Source organism: Canis lupus, chromosome 10 (genome assembly GCF_003254725.2).
Source record: "Canis lupus dingo isolate Sandy chromosome 10, ASM325472v2, whole genome shotgun sequence".
Classification (NCBI taxonomy): domain Eukaryota; kingdom Metazoa; phylum Chordata; class Mammalia; order Carnivora; family Canidae; genus Canis; species Canis lupus.
The window spans coordinates 38398997-38411881 of NC_064252.1; positions in this window are offsets into that span (position 1 = coordinate 38398997).

Here is a 12885-nt window from a genome sequence, read left to right on the forward strand (position 1 = left end):
TAAACCAACAGTACTGGAACTATTAGATATTAATATATACAAAAAAATAAACTTTGATTCATAACTTGTACCATATATAAAAGTCAACCCAAAGTAGATGATAGTCTGAAATGTATGACTATAAAACTTCTGGAAGAAAGCAAGAAGAAAATCTTTGTGACTTTGGGTTAGGCCGAGATTTCTCAGTTACAACACCAAAAATAATGATCCATAAAAGAAAAAGTTAATCTTTGCTCTTTGAATGACACTGTTAATAGAATAAAAAGACAGATCACAGGCTGGGAGAAGATAATTGCCAATCATATCAGAAAAAGACTATTAGAATAAAGGATTCAAAAGCTCAATAATAAAACAAATAGCCTGGTTTGGGGACAAAAGTTTGAACAGATACTTTACCAAAGAAGATATCTGGATGGCGAAGAAGCACAGGAAAACATGTTCCATATCATAATCATCAGAGAAATGCATATGAAAACCACTGTGGGCTAACACTACACGCCTATCAGAATGTCTAAAATGTAAGAGATGGGCCTCGCCAGCTGTGAGGCTGTGGAGCAACTGGTGGGGCTGCAGAATCGTACAACTACTTTGGAAAATCCACTTACCATATGACCCAGCCTTGCCATGCATATATCCATACAAAGGTCTGTACACCAATGTCAGACAGCGGCTTTGCTTGACATAGTCAAAGACTGGAAGCAATTCAAATGTTCACCAACAGGTAAAGGATAAATTTTGGTATGTCCATGTGATGGAACGCTACTCTGCGCTAAAAGGGAATGAACTATGGATACATGCAACGAGCTGGATGAATCACTGAATAAATATCGACTGAAGCCAGAGAAGAGAGCACACGTGGTGTGATTCTATAAAATGCAAGGGATGGAAAAGAGGTGAGTGTTTACTTGGAGGAGGGGTGGGAGGGAGAAAATACAAAGGGGCAGGGGTAATCTATTCATGAGCTTGATTTGGTGATGCTTTTGTGGGTGTGTTCACATGTCCACACATTAAATTGTACACTTACAAATATCTGCAGTTTATGGTATTTCAGTGATACCTCAATAAAACTGTTGTAAAAACGACTAAGTCAGGCCATATTTGCCCTCTGCATCAAACCCTGCATTTCACGTGCCCTGAAAGCCAAGATCCTTGCCGTGGCTTCACACACTATGGCTTTCCCCATCCTCATCTCTCTCTGCTCCGGACACACTGAGTGCCTGTTCTTCACACAACTGTTCAAAGATAGCAGGCAGGTTTCCACATTAGGGCCTTCATGTTTGCTATACATCTGTTACCCAAATTTGTTACCTGAATTTCTACGTAGCTGGGTCCTTACTTAAGCCTTTGTTAAAATATCACTTTGTCAATGAGACCCACTCTGACCACATTATTTAACTCCCCACAATCCTGAGTCCCCTTTCCCTGCTCTGTTTTTTTCCTAGCACTGACCACTTTTTAATAAAATAGACATTTTACTCACTTACTCTATTTATGATTTAATTTGTCTCCACCTCTTGCTAGAATATAAGCTCCATGAATGCAGAGGATTTTTGCTGTTCCCACCCCACCCTGATGGATCTCAAGACTTAAAACAGGATCTGGCATATAGCAGATTCTCATAAATATTTGTTCAATGAATGAATGAGTAATACATGGATAACATTTGCTCATGACAGAGATAACTTACATAAGTACAGTTATAAAATCGAGTCAGAATATGTTGACAAAGTTTTGACTTTCATGTCCAGAAAGTGCTTCATAATTTTACATGATCGTGTTTTGAGCAGTATTCTCGATCAGTAATAATGCTCCCCAAAATGCTCACTGACTGTGAATGATTGCAAATACAGCTTGCTAACGTCTCCCAAGTCAGATCTATAAATAAAGACTCCCCATTAATGGCTTTTCTCATAACACGCTGAGTTAGAAAAGCAGCAATTACGGATATCCCAAGAATGAATAAACTCATTTTTTGCACGTATTACCCTGTGAGACAATAAAGTCAGCTTGAGAAATTGAGTGCAATAGGCCACTTACTTGCTTCAGTCAAATCTGGTTTAGCTCTACTGAAATTTCATCTTCACACAGACAAGGGCACTGTTCAGATGCCAACTAGCTTTTAGGTAAAAAGTCTTTAAAGTAATTTCGTGACACAAAAATGCACATGATTTGATGTTTCAAGTTCAGAATGCCTACCAGTTTCTGCACAAGAATTGTCTACAGCAATTGTTCTCAAAGTTTGATTGCTATTAGAAATGCAATTTTCTAGACCTCAATCAGACCGACAAGTCAGACACCTTGGGGGTGGGATCCAGATTTCTACAAACCTTCTAGGGGATTCTGATGGCTGCCAAAGCAGAACCAGGACCACTGGTGTTCTACACGATAGTGAGGTTTGGAAACAAATTCACTATGATGCTTTTACTGCCTGAGCTAGAATTAGTGCCCTGAAAGAAATCAGCAAAAAATCCTTATTTTTAACAGTTTTGCTTTTTCCTCCATTTTATTTTTTTTAAAACAGACAACTTTTCAGGAGGCACATTAAAATTTAGATAATTAAAAACACTATTCATTTCCAGTAATCAGCAAAGATTCATCAAGAACAGAATAATATAGATGCATTTTTTAAATAGGTTAACACAATAGATTTACTATCCAGTGGTAAAAATGAAGCGTGTGCACACACACATACATGCAGTGTCTTTACTGATGTATTGTGGAGGAAAAGAAGCCAGATGCAAAATAATACAGTATAATTTCATTTATATAATGTCAAAAAACAGGTTAAACTAAACTGTACTGTTCAAGGATTTGCACTCGGGTGGTAAAAACTATAGAGATCGAGAGGGGTATTGAGGTCAGAATAGCGGTTGCCTCTGGAGGGAAGGAGGGTGTTTTGATGGAGAAGAGAGTTACAGGCAGGGCTTCTGGGGTAAAAGCAATGCTCTGTTTGCTGACCTGGGTGGCAGTTATGTGGGTATTTGCTTTATAAATATATTAAACTGTACATGGACTTTTTTATGCATTTTGAATGGGCATATTATATTTCACAATTCAAAACTGTCTTAAAAAGAAAGGAAAGTAAAAGAGTTGCACTGCTGTACCCCCTTTGGCTTCAGGAATTAATGTTGCCAATACAGGTGGAGGGCCTGTGGGTTTCCCTGATCCAGTTCTGTCTAATTCCCTTCCCCCACAGGAACTGTTCTGAATTTGTTATTAATCACTGGGACTCATTTTATCCATTTCTGTTACATATGTGTAACTGTACATATAAAGCTTTAACTATTGTGTATCACTGTGTTGCCTGTTTTTAAACTTCATATAAATAATCTTACACTAAATATATTCCACTGCAACTTTTTTTTAATTCAAATTGCAAATTCGTTGGATTCTTCTGACTGTGGTCATTCATTATTATTTGTTTAGCTAGTGCATTCATTATCTGTGGATGTTCAGTTATTTATAGTTTTTGTTATTTATTATAAATGGTGTTGTTATGAGACATTCTTGTGCATAAGCCACAAAATTCCATCTATATGTATGGAAGATGATATTGTTTTATAATTATATAAACTATGGAAATATGTGTACATAGGCATATAGAGACAAATATGTAGAATATATATATATATATATATATATTTGCCATATATATATGGAATTTCCTGCTGTGTGTTTAATGGTGGATTCCTCAGCCATATACTATGGTTACATTGACCTTGGTTAGATAATGCTGGTTGGTTCCCTAGGAGGTCGCACCAGTTGACCTTCCTCCCAGCAGTACATGGTGACTCACAGCACTGACACACCAGAACTGTCTTACGGGTCTGAAACAGAATAAAAATTTGGTTCTAATCTGCATTCCCCTGTTCCCTGACCGGATGACCATCCTTTTATATGGCCATTACGTTTCCTCTTGTGTAATTGCCTGTGTATATGTGCACCCTTTTTAAATTGAGTGTTTCTCTTTTCCTTTTGTAAGTTCTTATTGTTGAGAAAGTGTTGAGCATATATTCTCCCAGTTCATGACCTGATCTTATTTTTCTCTCTGGATTGTGTCTTCTGAGAAATGGAAATCCTGGTTTCTAGTGGAGTTGTCCTTGTTTATTATTTCCTTCAAGATTTCTGCTTTTTGTGTCTTATTTGTAATTTTTTCCATGTCAAATGCATAAAAATATTGTTTTACAGCATCCTCTAAAAGCTTGGCTTTTATACTGATATTTGTCCTGTCATGTGAATGGGGCTGAGGGTCCACAGCTGTGGGCTGGCTTGAAGTGCCACCAATTGTCCCTTTCTTTACAGACCATCACTCAGTATTTACTTCTGGACCAAAGAGCTAAATATGATGCAGTTATACTGCTCTTTACCAGTTTTTCAGGTGTAGACATTTTCTACCAACTTCCTAGTATGAGGGATTAAATGTAGCTTTTTGACCTGAACTTCTATCTCCTCTCCTTCACCTCCCAGAACTTTCTACATTGTTCTTCCCACCACTTTCCCCTTTTTTACTGGGGAAGGAATTCTTAATAGTTGATTGTTAGCTCTGGCATATCCTACAGTTTTCTTATCTCTTCTCTCCATTTCTAGAAGATTTCCTCAACATTATTACACAGCCCTTCTAATAAATCTAGTACTAAGGCCATCTTATTTGTCATTTCCAAGAGGTTGTTCTGTTCTGTTCTGTCACTGTTCATGTTTCATAGCATCCTGTTCTTGCCAGGGATACATTGTGTTTTGAAAGCAGGATCATGTAGCAGTCAGAGATGTGGGAGGGAAAGCCGGAAGGGGACTGGGCTGGGGAACCTGGAAATTCAGGTGAGTAAGCAGCCCAGACAAACATTGCCCCAGAGAGACATACTGCCACCCAATTATGTCTTTTTAAATGTTCTAATAGACATACTTTAAAAATTGCAATGAAGGAAGTTGGAATTCATTTTGGTAAGGTATTTTATTTAACCCAAGATATTATTGTTTCAACATCTTATAGATTTAAAAACTTATTAATGAGATATTTCACATCATTTTTTTTTTTTTGGTGTGTCTTCACAATTTGGTACGTATTTAACACTTAGGTATGTCATCATTTGGGCGTGCCGTGTTTCAAGTTCTCGGCTACACGGTGCTAGTGGTGACTGTTGGTAGATCACGTCCACAGGGAGCTGGGCCAAGCCAGTAGGCTCATTTCAAAGCTGCCTTGACTCCCTCAAGAACTTCCTCTCCAGCCTGCCTCCTGTCTTTTTGGAACTTGCTCCTAGCACTCTGGCTCCCCTGGATGGCGGGCCCTAGAACACTGCTCCATCCCAGACCCCAGTCTCGGCCAGGCCTCACTGGCACTTGCCCTCCTCTGCATTATCGCCTTTTCTGGACATCACCTGTGTTACTTCATTTGCTCCCACTTTCAACCCTTTGAAAGTGCTGGTGTACCCAGGGCTCACGTCTTGTCCTTCTCCCTCTACCAGGGCCTGTCACCCTTGGGCTCCATTTCATACCTCTAGCTTTGCCATATCAGCCTTGATACCCAGGGCAGTTGCCCAGCTGACTGGCCTTTTCATGTGGCTCAAAATGCTGCAGCCTTAAGGTGTCATGATGGGCTGGAAGGAGCTCATCCCTGGTATGGGGAGCACTGGATCCAAATGGCAATTAGCTCTGGGTGGGTTATGAACTCCCAGATAGGTGGCCAGCTCTGGTCATGACTGGCTCAAGAACTGGAGCAGGCCTGGGGCCTGGGCTCTGGCCTTTGCTCTGGTAGAGAGAAGGAAAGACTAGGAAAAATGCAGTAGGGGCCAGCAGGAGGCTGAAGAGATGCCGCTAGTGCTCATGGGGGCAGAGGCATGGACTAAGAGCCAGGGTTTGCAGGAAGCTCTGCCTGCCCCAGACCCCTGACGAATGGACCAGGCAGGTGTGCCTGATGAGTCAGCTCTGGGCCCCTGCTGCCCTCCCGATGACTTCCAGCTCACACAATAGCCTGATTGTGTCACTGCATTTAGCCATGGCTTGGGTTGCAACCCAGGGACTCAGCCCAGGGACCTCTAGGGACAGAGAGAAACAGCTATGAGAGAGGTCTTTGTGCAAATGCATCCTGCAGGAAGGAGCCCAGGGGTCACAGAGAGCATGGCTGTGGCTGAGGAAGGACAATGCTGGATAAGAGGAGACAGTCTCAGCAACTCTTTCGGACTGATAGCCTGTGGGTGTCAGAAAGTGGCAAGAGGAAAGCTTATCAAATCGGTATGGAATTGCTGTGCATTTTAAGTGGGTTTTCAGACAAAAGACTCTGAAGTCTGAAGTCTAAGGAAGGTTAGTGAGGTCTCAAGATTCTGCAATGATTTCTAACCAAGTGAATCATTAGAATGCATTTGTCTTTTTTTTTTTTTCTGTTGTCATCACATGCAAGGACCTATTTGACACTGTTTGTAAACAAAAATGAAGGGTAGCTTGGCTCTCTTGGCACTGACAGCTCCAGTCTCCCCTGGAAAAAAAAATAGTTTAACCCATTTTGCAGAAGGTGAAATTTCTGAATGGTTATTCTCGACCATGCTTAGACATGGGACATATGGAGGCATCTGCTGCTTTCTGTGAAACAGGAAGTTAAAATGCTCAGAGATGTGGGGCTAAGACCAATGGAGCCAAGTCCTTTGTCCAAGATGCCAAACAGCGGTGTCTTTTCATGGGCATCAGCTTACAAAGAGTGCTCTCTAGGCGTCAGCCTCTTGTCTTCTGGAGGACATAGGTGGGGGCAAGATTTTTAAGCTCAACATTGCGTTGAAATACTAACACACCAGCCTACAGGCTTTAAGTTGTGATTGTCCCGAGGATATCACTGGTTTCTCTACCTCCAATTGATTCATTAGTGCTGGGTCTTCAGCCCCGTTTGGATTCCCACCTGATTCTTTATGGAAAAACTGGGTGAATCTCACCTAGACCCTGAGAAACTTCTTTGCTTCTGTGTGGACTCCTCACATTCTTTCATTGTGGCCTTTGTTGCTGGTGTCCACTAAGTTGGCCTCACTGCATCTATAGAGACACCTTTTCCTCAGCTTGTGTGTCCTCTAGCGGGCTCAGAGGAAAACCCAGTATGAGGGTGACCATTCTCAGAGAGACCGGGTACTCTCTTTTTCCTTGCCTTCCCCATCCCCCTGCCCACATAGCTGCACATTCAACCATTCTGTCAGGGACCCTCATGCAAATTCACTTCTACTTCACCAACATTCACAGAAAAGTCTGAATCTAAATGATAACTTAAATATGGGACCTCCATTCTTTAATGAAAACTTAAATCCTGGGGGAAACTCTGTAAGGTGTGATAAGATGCCTAACTTAGGCTCTTTTTACCTTGCAGTTTGGCAGGTGTCCCAAAGCCTGAGAACAAGATGGCAGGTGCCACCTCCAAAGGCAATATTATAGGCGCCATATCCTAAAACTAAGCACATGGAGTTCATGGAATCAGTTCTGCCAGCATCACCCATCAACACCTGAGAGTGAGTAGGTTTTGGTGGAAGAGGTTGAGGGTGAGGAATGTTTAGGAGAGTGTTGCTGTTCACCCCCTGGGAAAGTGCTCCTCCTTCACCTCAGGCAATGGGATTTGGAGTTCATGAGGACCACTTGGAAATCTGGAGTTCGTGAAACTTGGAGCTTGGGAAGAAGAGGGAGTTTTAATAGCTACCTGTTAAGCTTAAAGGCCTCAGCCATTCTTTCCTGGGATTGGAGTAGACAGAACAGACTGCATTGGGAGCAGTGTGTACCTGTATGAAGAACAAAGCAGATAGGTTCTGGAAAACAGTTCATGACTTTGCAGAAAGGAGCCAGCTTGGAGCTGTCGTAAAGGGGATCCCACCTCAGAGGACTGCCTGGTAGGTAAGGAAGCCTCCACAGAGGAAGCTCAGAGACTCAGGTAGAGTCAGAGAGAGCCAGCAGAGGACAGACATGGCACACGTGTCTCAGTGGGGAGATTCCAAGAATTCACCAACTTACCCTTCAGGGATCTAAGCCAGAGGTTGTACATCCATACACACTCTAATCAGAACTGGACTTCTTGCCCTGACCCCACCTTTCTGTCTCATTCTAGCTCCTTCAGTCAGGAGGAGATGAGGGGTAGTGTAGTGAGGAATAGGGAAGAGTCCACCATACTGTCTTCTACTCCATGGGCTTCCAGTCAGGTGCACCCAAGCTGGGGGAGCTTTCAAATGGACATTTCAGAAACATATTGGAGGGGCACCTGGGTGGCTCAGAGTTGAGTGGCTGCCTTTGGCTCAGGTTGTGGTCCTGGGATTTTGGGATCGAGTCCCATGTTTCTCCCTCTGCCTATGTCTCTGCCTCTCTCTGTGTGTCTCTCTTTTTTTTTTTTAATTTTTATTTATTTATGATAGTCACAGAGAGAGAAAGAGAGAGAGGCAGAGACACAGGCAGAGGGAGAAGCAGGCTCCATGCAACGGAAGCCCGATGTGGGATTCGATCCCGGGTCTCTAGGATCGCGCCCTGGGCCAAAGGCAGGCGCCAAACCGCTGTGCCACCCAGGGATCCCATGTGTCTCTCATTAATACATTAAAACACACACACACACACACATACACACACACACACACTGGAGGGGAATTTTCAATTATTGAAACAAGACTGGTTTTGTGACTGAAAGGGCCAAAAATACCGTAAGACCTCCTCAAGAGTTCATGCATAGACAGGATAGATGCAAAGAATAAGTTTGAAGGAATAATGGAAGAATAGAGTAGTTTTCTGCTTGCCCCAAATGGATCTGGCTACAGATAGCACAGTTGAGTATGATTACTAAGAGTTAATATATAGTCAGCAATTCAAAATATTCAGGTACAAGTCTATGGTACTCCTGCTATTAGAGGTCCATTCCACTTGAGATTTCCACTCACTGGCTCACTGGCTCATCCGCATATTGAGGGCAGTGGTGCTGTTTAATGTTTAGGACATCATGTTTTACTAAAACTCTTACCTCTAAGCATCAGGATCACACTCAGCATGGTAGCTCATGCAGGATCTGGGACCATGTGCAAGAAGAGCAGTCTTCCACTTCCCATCTCACGCTTGCTTCCAGCAGACTCCATGCTCACCCCACAATGGGGCCACCTACACCACACAGCTTCCTGCCCGACCTTTCTCTGTCTGGATACCACATACTCGAATTTTTGTGGTGATAAATGTGCATATAATGCAACTCCACATTTATTTCATATATTTTTATTTATTCTTATCACATAGGCAAGCTATCCTTTATTGTGAGAAGCTTGGGAACATACCAGTAAAGACATAGGAAGAAAGCTCCCATAACCCCCGCCTCTTGTACTCCACCCTCTGGCAATTGACTTTTGTGTCTTTCATTAATTGGCCTATGCCACATTTTCTAGATATATCAGTTTGGGGTATTATGAGATTTCTGCTAAGATGGATGAGAATCCAGTTTGCTTGCACTACATCCCACCTCCTCTTCTGATCCTTTCAGTACCTCACATCCTTCTTTTTGTTCCTCTGTAGATCAACTTTGTGACTTTAAACAACTTCCACTTTTAAATACTATCTATCAACTACTGACAGGCTCTCCTGTACTTTCCTTCATGCTCTCTTTCCCTCTTCTCCTATCAACTTTGTTATCTGGAATTTTATGTGTACATTGTCAAGGTGGACAACATTCCCATGATGTCAATAGCCGCATAATTTCCACACTTTTTCCTATTAATAACTGTGACATTCTTTCAGACCTGAGATTCATTTTGTTCACTTTAAAATGCTTGTTGAATTCTCCCTGTTTCCTTCAGTTGTTAGTTCTATTTGGGGGCTTTAGCATTTCTCCTTATATTTCCTTTAGTATTGATCATTATCGGTTTGGTCACCTGCTTGTCGAATGCCAGTTTTGTTTACCAGAGCCTCCCTCAGGTGAAAAGTAGGCTACTTATGTACATCATTAGTTAACATTAGTTATCACAGGTAATGTTAGTCATTGCCATGTAACTTACCATTCCAGGGTTGGGACACAGTCACCAGGTAGCCCCATATCCGCTCATACACAATTCTATACCACTTCTATTCTGCAACTGTGCCTTGAGCACCAACAGATAATCTTCACAGTAGTGGAAACCTCTGGGGCAGGTCCTCTAGAATCAGGATATGCTGAGACTATGGTCTGGCTTGGGCTAATCTTGAGTACAACCAAGAAAGGCAATTGGAAACATCCAGGAAAGAACTTGACTGTATAAAAGTAGGCACAGATCACTAGAGAAGATGGAACCTGAAAGTCTCATCAGGACTTACTTAGCTCAGAAAATGGCATATACTCTCTCAGCTCCATGCCATCAGTTTGTGTGTCTGGAATTAGTACTTCATGAAATATTTATTGAGCATGTAGTTTATGATAAACACTGTCTTAGTCTGTTCAGGCTGCTATTACAAAATACCATAGATTGGGAGGCTTATAAACAACCAAAAATTTTTTTATCACAGTTATGGAGGCTGGGAAGTCCCAAGAGGTAGGTGCCAACAGATTCAGTGTCTGGTGGGAGCCCTCATCTTAGTTTATAGATGGCTGTTCTCTCACTGTGTCCTCATACGGTAGAAGGGCAAGGGAGCTTTCTGGGGTCTCTTTATAAGGGCACTAATCCCATTTGTGAGGGCCCTACCTTCCAAATGCTTCACCTTCAATATCATCCCACTAGATGATAGAACTTTAACATATGAATTTGGGGGGATGCAATCCTTCAGTGTCTAGCAGACTGTGCTAATCTCTGGAGTCACAAAAACAAAGAGGACACATTCTTCACACAAGAAGCTCACCATCTCAGGAGAAAAGAAGAACGGACCCGTTATAGTACAGTGTGGTGAGTACTGCAGTGAAGATAAGCACAGATCCATGTGAGACCACACATGGCGGGTCCAAACCAAGAAGGAGACAAGCCTCTTGAATAGGTGATTTCAGAATGGAATCTTGGAGACATTCTTAGGTACGAGAGGGCAGCAACTAGGAATAGATGAATGGTCCAGGCAGAGGGAAGGGCAGGCACAAAGGCTTTGAGGCAAGAGAGAGCACAGCAAGACTAGATCTGAAGATAGCATGTATGGATGGAAGGTTGGTGGCTGAGGAAGAGGGAGCAGAGCATGAAGGGATGAGAATCTGGGAAATGGAGCCAGGACGTGTTTCCCCAGCGCTCTGGTTATCCATTGCTACAAAACAAGCCACCTGAAACAATAGCTTAGAACAATGACAATCATTTACTTTACTCATAAATCTGCAGTTTGAGCAGAGCTCACCACGGAGGGCTGGTCTCTGTTCCATGGAGATCAACTACTTGGCTCAGCTAAGGGTGGAGGGATCTGCATCCAAGATCCCTCCTTATGCAGCTGCCAGCCAGCGCTGGTGGTTGGCTGGGAGTCTGGCCAGTGCTGAGGGCCAAGAACCTTGGCTCTTTTCCATGGGGGCCTATTCATGGGCCTGGTCTCCCTCATGGCATAGTGGCTGTGTGCCCAAGGTAAGCATCTCAGGACAAAGAACCAGTGGAAGCTGTACTGCTTTTTGTGACCTTGCCTCTGAAATCATGTAGCGTCGTTCTGCTTACTCTCATCAGTTGAGACAGCATGAAAGGCATTCAGTTTCAAGGGGAGGAGACTTAGCCCCCATCTTTTGATGGCTGAGTGGCAAACTTCCATAAAAGCAGGTGGGATGAGCTATTTTTAGAAATGCAATCTCCCACCTGCAGTAACTGTATGCATGGCAGTGCTGGGGGCTTGCTACTAGCAGAAAGGATATCCACTAGGAGATGGTTCAAGTGAGCAAAGAGCAGCCTGGGGAGATGGAGATGTATTCCAGAGTCTCCTAGGTTCTGGAAGTCAGGAAGGGAGGCTCAGTAATTAGGGAGCAGCAGTGGCCATGACTACCTTGCCAACTGGACACTGGGGTTTGGGGTGTGGTCTGTGTGTCTCGGCTCTCAGGTACCTCCCTGGCGCCAGTTCTAGGCCATGCTGTGCAGGGCTGCCTGGGGAGTTGCTGGTGTGTGCTGTCCCCACATCAGTCGGGGCTTTGGTTTCTGTGGTCCCAGGGAAGGCTGGGGTGCCACTCACAGAGGCCTACTCTTGTTACCGGCTGATAATAACACCAGGACCTTGCTACCCACAGAGACAGCCTTCCCCAGACATCTCAGCTGAGAGAGAGATTTTCTTCTGGGACAGAATGAGAAGGTCTGGTTCACTTTCAAAACACGGAAACACCTCATAGTGGTCTGCAGAGGAGGTAGAGGACCCTGACCTCCAGTGCCTGGCCACCCGTTCAGTGGGGGAACAAGAACATTCGAGATAACATTCTAGAATGCTCAGGAACATTCAAGATGCTTCTGAGAAAGTGCTTATTTTCAAGTCCACATACCTTCAATGGTCAGCAACAATAGGACAGAAAATAACACTATTCAGCTTGTTTGTGAAAGACAAGAATACCTACTGGTGACCAATGGTCACCTATTTGTGTCTTGTTCTTTGAGTAGCACATACCTTCCTCTCTCCCAACCTTGGGATACACCTGTGCTCTTCCACCTGCAAGATGACTCCTTCAATTCACTCCCACCAGCAATGAGCAGGAAGTCATTTCTGGGCTCAGAAGCGTGGCCTTGGCTTTGGCCCAATTATCATAGTGTTGAAACCCAGCTGGTTGGCCAGCAGAATCCCACCATCTCTGAGACCTTTGAAAGTGCGTGAGGACCACTGAGATGGACTCACAAAAGGAAATTGTACCTGGCATCAGCACTGAAGTTGTCAGGCCTGGCTGTCACAGGCTTTTTCTTCATGCTGGCAAGATGAATCTTCAAAAACTCAAGAGTCCCTCACATGGCATGCCTCATGTGAAAGGTGGCTCATCCCGGCCATCTGTTAGAAGAAGCCTATGGC